Source organism: Arachis hypogaea, chromosome 13 (assembly GCF_003086295.3).
Source record: "Arachis hypogaea cultivar Tifrunner chromosome 13, arahy.Tifrunner.gnm2.J5K5, whole genome shotgun sequence".
Taxonomy (NCBI): domain Eukaryota; kingdom Viridiplantae; phylum Streptophyta; class Magnoliopsida; order Fabales; family Fabaceae; genus Arachis; species Arachis hypogaea.
The window spans coordinates 112,924,912-112,934,105 of record NC_092048.1 but is presented as its reverse complement, the minus strand read 5'-3'; the positions used below and the strand labels follow the sequence as shown (position 1 = coordinate 112,934,105).

Below are 9,194 nucleotides of genomic sequence, written 5' to 3'. Positions count from 1 at the left end.
AACTCAATTCTCCTAGGGAGGTGTTGATTTGCTCCCAATAGTTTTGTGGAGGAAAGTGCATTTGAGGCATTTCCGGAATCTCATGGTGATGAGCTTCTTGCGCCTTTTGAGCTCCATGACTGGGCTCTCTTGCTTGCTCCATCTTTTTCTTAGTGATGGGCTTTTCCTCTTTAATGAGGATATCTCCCTCTATGTCAATCCCAGCTGAATTGCATAGGTGGCAGATGAGGTGAGGAAAGGCTAACCTTGCCATGGTGGAGGACTTGTCAGCCACCTTGTAGAGTTCTTGAGGTATAATCTCATGAACTTCCACCTCTTCTCCAATCATGATGCTATGGATCATGATGGCCCGGTCTATAGTAACTTCAGACCGGTTGCTAGTGGGAATGATTGAGCATTGAATAAACTCCAACCATCCTCTAGCTATAGGCTTGAGGTCCAATCTTCTTAGTTAAACCGGCTTGCCTTTGGAGTCAATCTTCCATTGAGCTCCTTCTACACATATGTCCATAAGGACTTGGTCCAACCTTTGATCAAAGTTGACTCTCCTTGTGTAGGGGCGTGCGTTCTCTTCCATGTATGGCAAGTTGAACGCCAACCTCACATTCTCCGGACTAAAATCTAAGTATTTCCCCCGAACCATTGTAACATAGTTCTTTGGATCCGGGTTCTTACTTTGATCATGGTTCTTGGTGATCCAATCTCTTGAACCATTAGGATGCCGACTTGTTGGATGGGATTTGTTAGAACTTCCCAACCTCTTCTTTGAATTTCATGTCGGATCTCCGGATACTCATTTCTTTTGAGTTAAAAAGGGACCTCAGGGATCACCTTCTTCTTGGCCATAACATCATAGAAGTGGTCTTGATGGGCTTTAGAGATGAACCTTTCCATCTCCCATGACTCGGATGTGGAAGCTTTTGTCTTCCCTTTTCCTTTTCTAGAGGATTCTCCGGTCTTAGGTGCCATCAATTGTAATGGAAAAACAAAAAAGCTATGCTTTTACCACACCAAACTTAGAATATTGCTCGCCCTCGAGCAATAAACAAAAGAATAGAAGAAGAAGAAGAAGAAATATGGAGAGGGAGAGGGAGATGTGGTTTCGGCCAAGGAGGGTGTAGAGGGGTGTGTTGTGTGAATTTGATGAAGAATGGGGGGCTTTATATAGGGAAGGGAAGGGGGGAAGGTTTCGGCCATATGGGTGGGTTTGGGTGGGAAATTGGTTTTGAATTTTGAAGGTAGGTGGAGTTTATGAGGTAGGTTTATTGGTAAGAGTGGGTGGATGTGAGTGGTGAAGGTTTAGTGGGGAAGAGAGATTGAGGTGATTGGTGAGGGGTTTTTAGGGAAGAGTGTTTATGGGGTTGTGTGAAAGAGAGTGGTGAGAAGAAGTGAGTGGAGGTAGGTGGGGATCCTGTAGGGTCCACAGATCCTGAGTGGATCCTGTGGGGTCCACAGATCCTGAGGTGTCAAGGTATTTACATCCCTGCACCCATTAGGCATGTAAAAATGCCTTTGTATCCAACTCTGGGCATTCAGCGCCAGGTTGGTGGCCATTTTGGGCGTTCAACGCCCATTTGTGTGCCATTTCTGGCGTTGAACGCCAGAACCATGCCTGTTCTGGCGTTCAGCGCCCAGAAGCTGCCCATTTTGGGCGTTCAGCGCCAGAACCATGCTCTGTTCTGGCGCTGAACGCCAGACAGATGCTCCTCCAGGGTGTAATTTTTCTTCTGCTGTTTTTGATTCCGTTTTCAATTTTTATATTTATTTTGTGACTCCACATGATCATGAACCTAAGAAAACATGAAAAACAATAAAAATAAGAATTAGATAAACATTGGGTTGCCTCCCAACAAGCGCTTCTTTAATGTCAATAGCTTGACAGTGGGCTCTCATGGAGCCTCACAGATGTGCAGAGCTTTGTTGAGACTCTCCAACACCAAACTTAGAGTTTGGATATGGGAGTTCAACACCAAACTTAGAGTTTGGTTGTGGCTTCCCAACACCAAACTTAGAGTTTGACTGTGGGGGCTCTGGTTGACTCTGCTTTGAGAGAAGCTTTTCAAGCTTCCTCTCCATGGTTGCAGAGGGAGATCCTTGAGTTTTGAATACAAGGGAGTTCTCATTCCATTGAAGGACTATTTCACTTCTGTCAACATCAATCACAGCTCTTGCTGTGGCCAGGAAAGGTCTTCCTAGGATGATGGATTCATCCTCTTCCTTTCCAGTATCCAGGACTATGAAATCAGTAGGTATGTAAAGGCCCTCAACCTTTACTGATACATCTTCTACTTGTCCATAAGCCTGTCTTTTTGAGCTGTCTGCCATCTCTAGTGAGATTTTAGCAGCTTGCACCCCATAGATTCCCAGTTTCTCTATTACAGAGAGGGGCATGAGGTTTATTCCTGAACCAAGGTCACACAGAGCCTTAAAGATCATGGTGCCTATGGTACAGGGTATTATGAACTTTCCAGGATCCTGTCTCTTCTGAGGCAATGTCAGTTGATCCAGATCACTTAGTTCATTGATGAACAAGGGAGGTTCAACTTCCCAAGCATCAATGCCAAACAATTTGGCATTCAGCTTCATGATTGCACCAAGAAAGTTGGCAGTTTGCTTTTCAGTGACATCCTCATTCTCTTCAGAAGAGGAATACTCATCAGAGCTCATGAAGGGCATAAGGAGGTTCAATGGAATCTCTATGGTCTCTAGATGAGCCTCAGAGTCCTTTGGTTCCTCAGAGGGAAGCTCCTTATTAACCACTGGACGTCTCAGGAGGTCTTCCTCCTTGGGATTCACGTCCTCTCCTCTCCTCAGAGGTTCGGCCATGGCGCTTATGTCAATGGCCTTGCACTCTCCTTTTGGGTTCTCTTCTGTATTGCTTGGGAGAGTACTAGGAGGGATTTCAGTGATCCTTTTACTCAGCTGGCCCACTTGTGCTTCCAGATTTCTAATGGAAGACCTTGTTTCATTCATGAAACTTACAGTGGCCTTAGATAGATCAGAGACTAGATTTGCTAAATTAGAAGCATTTTGTTCAGAGTTCTCTGTCTGTTGCTGAGTTGATGATGGAAAAGGCTTGCTATTGCTAAACCTGTTTCTTCCACCATTATTAAAGCCTTGTTGGGGCTTTTGATCCTTCCATGAGAAATTTGGATGATTTCTCCATGTTGAGTTATAGGTGTTTCCATAAGGTTCACCTAAGTAATTTACCTCTGCTATTGCAGGGTTCTCAGGATCATAAGCTTCTTCTTCAGAAGATGCCTCTTGAGTACTGTTGGATGTAGCTTGCATTCCATGCAGACTCTGAGAGATCATATTGACTTGCTGAGTCAATATTTTATTCTGTGCCAATATGGCATTCAGAGTATCAACTTCAAGAACTCCCTTCTTCATAGGCGTCCCATTACTTACAGGATTCCTTTCAGAAGTGTACATGAACTAGTTATTAGCAACCATGTCAATGAGTTCTTGAGCTTCTGCAGGCGTTTTCTTTAGGTGAATGGATCCACCTGCAAAAGTGTCCAGTGACATCTTTGATAGCTCAGATAAACCATCATAGAATATATCCAGGATGGTCCATTCTGAAAGCATGTCAGAAGGACACTTTTTGGTCAACTGTTTGTATCTTTCCCAAGCTTCATAGAGGGATTCACCTTCTTTCTGTCTGAAGGTTTGAACATCAGCTCTAAGCTTGCTTAGCTTTTGAGGAGGAAAGTACTTGGCTAAGAAAGCCGTGACCAGCTTATCCCAAGAGTTCAGGCTGTCTTTAGGTTGAGAATCCAACCATAATCTAGCTCTGTCTCTTACAGCAAAAGGGAAAAGCATGAGCCTGTAGACTTCAGGATCTACTCCATTAGTCTTAACAGTATCACATATCTGCAAGAATTCAGTTAAGAACTGAAAAGGATCTTCAGATGGAAGTCCATGAAACTTGCAGTTCTGCTGCATCAAAGAAACTAATTGAGGTTTCAGCTCAAAGTTGTTTGCTCCAATGGCAGGAATGGAGATGCTTCTTCCATGTAAATTGGAATTAGGTGCAGTAAAGTCACCAAGCATCTTCCTTACATTATTATTATTTTCGGCTGCCATCTCCTCTGCCTGTTCGAAAATTTCTGAAAGGTTATCTCTGGATTGTTGTATTTTAGCTTCTCTTAATTTTCTCTTCAGAGTCCTTTCAGGTTCTGGATCTGCTTCCACAAGAATGTTCTTATCCTTGCTCCTGCTCATATGACAAAGAAGAAGGCACAGAAAAATAATAATAATAGAGATTCTCTTTACCACAGTATAGAGGTTCTCTTATGTGAGTAGAAGAAAAGAGGAAGAAATTCGAACACAGATAGAAGAGGGGGTTCGAATTTGGTGATGATGTGAGGAAGAGATGTTAGTTAATGAATGAATAAATAGAATAGGATGAGAGAGAAGGAGGGAATTTTCGAAAATTATTTTTGAAAAGGAGTTAGTGATTTTTGAAAATGGTTTTTGAAAAATGTTAGTATTTTTCGAAAATTAAGATTTAAAATTTAAATTAATTAATAATTTAAAAAGAAATTTTGAAAAAGGGGGAAGATATTTTCGAAAAATGAGAGAGAGAGAGAGAGAGAGAGAGTTAGTTAGGTGGTTTTGAAAAAGTTAAGAAACAAAAAGTTAGTTAGTTAGTTGAAACAAATTTTGAAAAGATAAGAAGTTAGGAGGTTAGAGAAGATATTTTGAAAAGATATTTTTGAAAAAGATAAGATGAGAAGATATTTTTGAAAAGATATGATTGAAGTTAGTTTTGAAAAAGATTTGATTTTTAAAATCTCAATTAATGACTTGATTCATAAGAAATCACAAGATATGATTCTAGAACTTAAAGTTTGAATCTTTCTTAACAAGCAAGTAACAAACTTCAAATTTTTGAATCAAAACATTAATTGATTATGTTATTTTTGAAAATTTGTTATAAAAATAAAAAAGATTTTTGAAAAATATTTTTGGAATTTTCGAAAATAACTAAGAATTTTGAAAAAGATTTGATTTTTGAAAAAGATAAGATTTTCAAATTGAAAATTTGATTTGACTCATGAGAAACAATTTTATTTTAAAAATTTTTGAAAAAGTCAACTCAAATTTTCGAATTTGATGAGAGAAAAAGGGAAAGATATAATTTTTTTTTTTTATTTTTGAAATTTTTATGAAAAACATGAAAATTATGCAATGCATGCAATTTTTAGATCAAAACAATGAATGCATGCAAGAATGCTATGAATGTCAAGATGAACACCAAGAACACTTTGAATGTCATGATGAGCATCAAGAACATATTTTTGAAAAATTTTTAATGCAAAGAAAACATGCAAGACACCAAACTTAGAATTCTTTAATGCTTAGGCACTAAGAATTCAAAAATGCATATGATAAACATGAAAAGACACAAAACAAAAAATCATCAAGATCAAACAAGAAGACTTACCAAGAACAACTTGAAGATCATGAAGAACACTATGAATGCATGATATTTTCGAAAAATGCTAGATGCATATGCAAGTGACACCAAACTTATAATGTGACTCAAGACTCAAACAAGAAACAGAAAAATATTTTTGATTTTTATGATTTTCTAATTTTTGTTGGATTTTTTTTTTTCGAAAATTATATGAAAAAGAAAAAAATAAGGATTCCAAAATTTTTAATATGAATTCCAGGAATCTTGCATTCTTAGTCTAAAGCTTCAGTCCAGGAATTAGACATGGCTCACTAGCCAGCCAAGCTTTCAAAGAAAGCTCCAGTCCAAAACACTAGACATGGCCAATGGCCAGCCAAGCTTCAGCATTTTAACATCAGAGTATATTGATCTTGATAACAAAGTGCTGCTCATCATTTATCAAGTATGTAACTTACCTCTGATGGTTTGGAAGCCTCAGTCCAAAAGAATTTAGACATGGCTTTACAGCCAGCCAGGCTTCACATGCTTCATGAAACACTAGAATTCATTCTTAAAAATCTTGAATAAAATTTTTGAAAACATTTTTATTATTTTCGAAAACAGATGAGAAAATTTTTGAAATATTTTTGAAAAATTTTTGAAAAGAAAACGAAAAGAAAGTTACCCAATCTGAGCAACAAGATGAACCGTCAGTTGTCCAAACTCAAACAATCCCCGGCAACGGCGCCAAAAACTTGGTGCTGTTGCCGGATCAAAAGGGAATCTGGCACTGATGTTACCGGACCAAAAGCTTGCCGAAAACTCAAACAATCCCCGGCAACGGCGCCAAAAACTTGGTGCACGAAATTGTGATGTCCAGGCTCGAACAATCCCTGGTAATGGCTCCAAAATTTGGTGCTTTGATCTTAATTCATAATTGTCACAACTTCGATACAACTAACCAGCAAGTGCACTGGGTCGTCCAAGTAATACCTTACGTGAGTAAGGGTCGAATCCCACGGAGATTGTTGGTATGAAGCAAGCTATGGTCACCCTGCAAATCTCAGTCAGGCAGATATAAATGGATAATGGAGTTTTCGAAATTAAATAATAAGATAGGGATAGAGATACTTATGTAAATCATTGGTAGGAATTTCAGATAAGCGAATGGAGATGCTTTTCGTTCCTCTGAACCTCTGCTTTCCTACTATCTTCATCCAATCAGTCTTACTCCTTTCCATGGCTGGCTTTATGCAAGGGCATCACCGTTGTCAGTGGCTACATCCCCTCCTCTCAGTGAATAATATGCTCACGCACCCTGTCACGGCACGGCTATTCATCTGTCGGTTCTCGATCATGCTGGAATAGGATTTACTATCCTTTTGCGTCTGTCACTAACGCCCTGCAATCGCGAGTTTGAAGCTCGTCACAGTCATCCAATCATTGAATCCTACTCGGAATACCACAGACAAGGTTTAGACCTTCCGGATTCTCTTGAATGCCGCCATCATTCTAGCTTACGCCACGAAGATTCTGGTTAGGAGATCTAAGAGATACTCATTCTAGCTTAATTCATGTAGAACAGAAGTGTTTGTCAGGCACGCGTTCATAAGGGGGAAGGATGATGAGCGTCACACATAATCATCACCTTCATCACGTTCTTGGGTGCGAATGGATATCTTAGAAGCGAAATAAGAAGAATTGAATAGAAAACAGTAGTACTTGCATTAATCTTTGAGGAACAGCAGAGCTCCACACCTTAATCTATGGAGTGTAGAAACTCTACCGTATGAAAATACATAAGTGAAGGTCCAGGCATGGCCGAGATGGCCAGCCCCCTAAACGTGATCAAAGGATCATAAGGTAATCCAAAGATTCCCAAAAAGACTAGTAAAAGGTCCTATTTATAATAAACTAGCTACTAGGGTTTACATGAGTAAGTAATTGATGCATAAATCCACTTCCGGGGCCCACTTGGTGTGTGTTTGGGCTGAGCCTAAGTGTTGCACGTGCAGAGGCCATTTGTGGAGTTGAACGCCAGTTTCTGTGCCAGTTTGGGCGTTCAACTCTGGTTTTGGATCCTTTTCTGGCGCTGGACGCCAGATTTGGGCAGAAGGCTGGCGTTGAACGCCAGTTTACGTCGTCAATTCTTGGCCAAAGTATGGACTATTATATATTGCTGGAAAGCCCTGGATGTCTACTTTCCAACGCAATTGGAAGCGCACCATTTCGAGTTCTGTAGCTCCAGAAAATCCACTTTGAGTACAGGGAGGTCAGAATCCAACAGCATCAGCAGTCCTTTTTCAACCTCTGAATCTGATTTTTGCTCAAGTCCCTCAATTTCAGCCAGAAAATACCTGAAATTACAGAAAAATACACAAACTCATAGTAAAGTCCAGAAATGTGAATTTATCATAAAAACTAATGAAAACATCCCTAAAAGTAACTAGATCCTACTAAAAACATACTAAAAATAATGTCAAAAAGCGTATAAATTATCCGCTCATCAATAGGATTGCATTTCATACATTCTACCATTCCTCTTCATTCTTTATAGCTTCTCTTGAGCTTAGCATGAGGACATGCTAATGTTTAAGTGTGGGGAGGTTGATAAACCACTATTTTATAGTTTATCTTGTGCTTAATTGAGTGGTTTTTATCAACTCTTTACCCACTTATTCATACTATTTGCATGTTTTACAATTCCTTCCCAGAATTTGTGCTATGATTGGAAACATGCTTCTTTGATCTTATAATTGCTAATATTAATCCTCTCTTATCACCATTAGATGCCTTGATATGTGTGTTAAGTAATTTTAGAGATTACAGGGCAGGAATGGCTCAGAGGATGGAAAGGAAGCATGCAAAAGTGGAAGGAATACAAGAAGCTGGAGAAATTGCTAAGCTATCTAGCCTGACCTCTTCGCACTCAAACGACCATAACTTGAGCTACAGAGGTCCAAACGACGCAGTTCCAGTTGTGTTAGAAAGATAACATCCGGGGCTTCGATTTGATATATGTAATAGTTTCCCTAACGCTAGGCGATGCGACCGCGTGCTCTATGTGGACGCGTCGCAGTGACGGAAATTCAGCATGTTTGAATTCGCAAACAGCAAATTCTGGGTTATTTCTGACTCAGTTCTCGGCCCAGAAAATACAGATTAGAAGCTATAAAGTGGGAGAATGCATCCATTCATCAACAGGCTTTCATATTCACAATTTTAGGAGTAGATGTAGTTTTTACAAAGAGAGGTTCTCTCCTCTCTCTTAGGATTAGGATTTAAGATTTCTCTTAGTTCTAGGAGTGACTCTCGATCCCAGGTTCAATGTTTTTTTATTTATTTTCTCAATTTAATTTATGAACATCTATGCCAGATTTAATTTCTTTTGTTAATGCAATTCGAGGTATTTTCATATTTAAGATTACTTTGCTTTATTTATATTGATGCTTTTAATTTAATTTAGATATTTTTCTCCCTTTTGGCTTTGGTCAAGTGATTGGTAGTACTTGAGTTATCAAACTCAGCAAGTGATTGAATTTGGCAGATTCTGCTTGAGCTAGGATTGCTCTAACACTAGTCTCTCCACAGGAGTTGACTAGGACTTGAGAATCAAGCTAATCAATCCACTTAACCTTCCTTTGTTTAATAAAGGCCGACCAAGTGGGATTAAAACCCAATTCTCTTCACACCTGATAAGGATAACTAGGATAGGAATTCCAATTCTTATACTTTGCCAAGAGATTTTATTATTATTATTTTATTTTACTTGTCATATAACATATTCCCT

The 9,194-nt window shown here is 39.2% G+C and overlaps 1 non-coding gene across 1 annotated transcript; it reads left to right on the top strand.

The window, feature by feature from the left end:
- The first annotated feature begins 3,585 nt into the window (after positions 1-3,585).
- Positions 3,586-3,693, top strand: LOC112738862 (small nucleolar RNA R71). Its single transcript, XR_003169815.1, has one exon. It is a non-coding gene; the product is annotated as a small nucleolar RNA R71 (small nucleolar RNA).
- Positions 3,694-9,194: the final 5,501 nt, after the last annotated feature.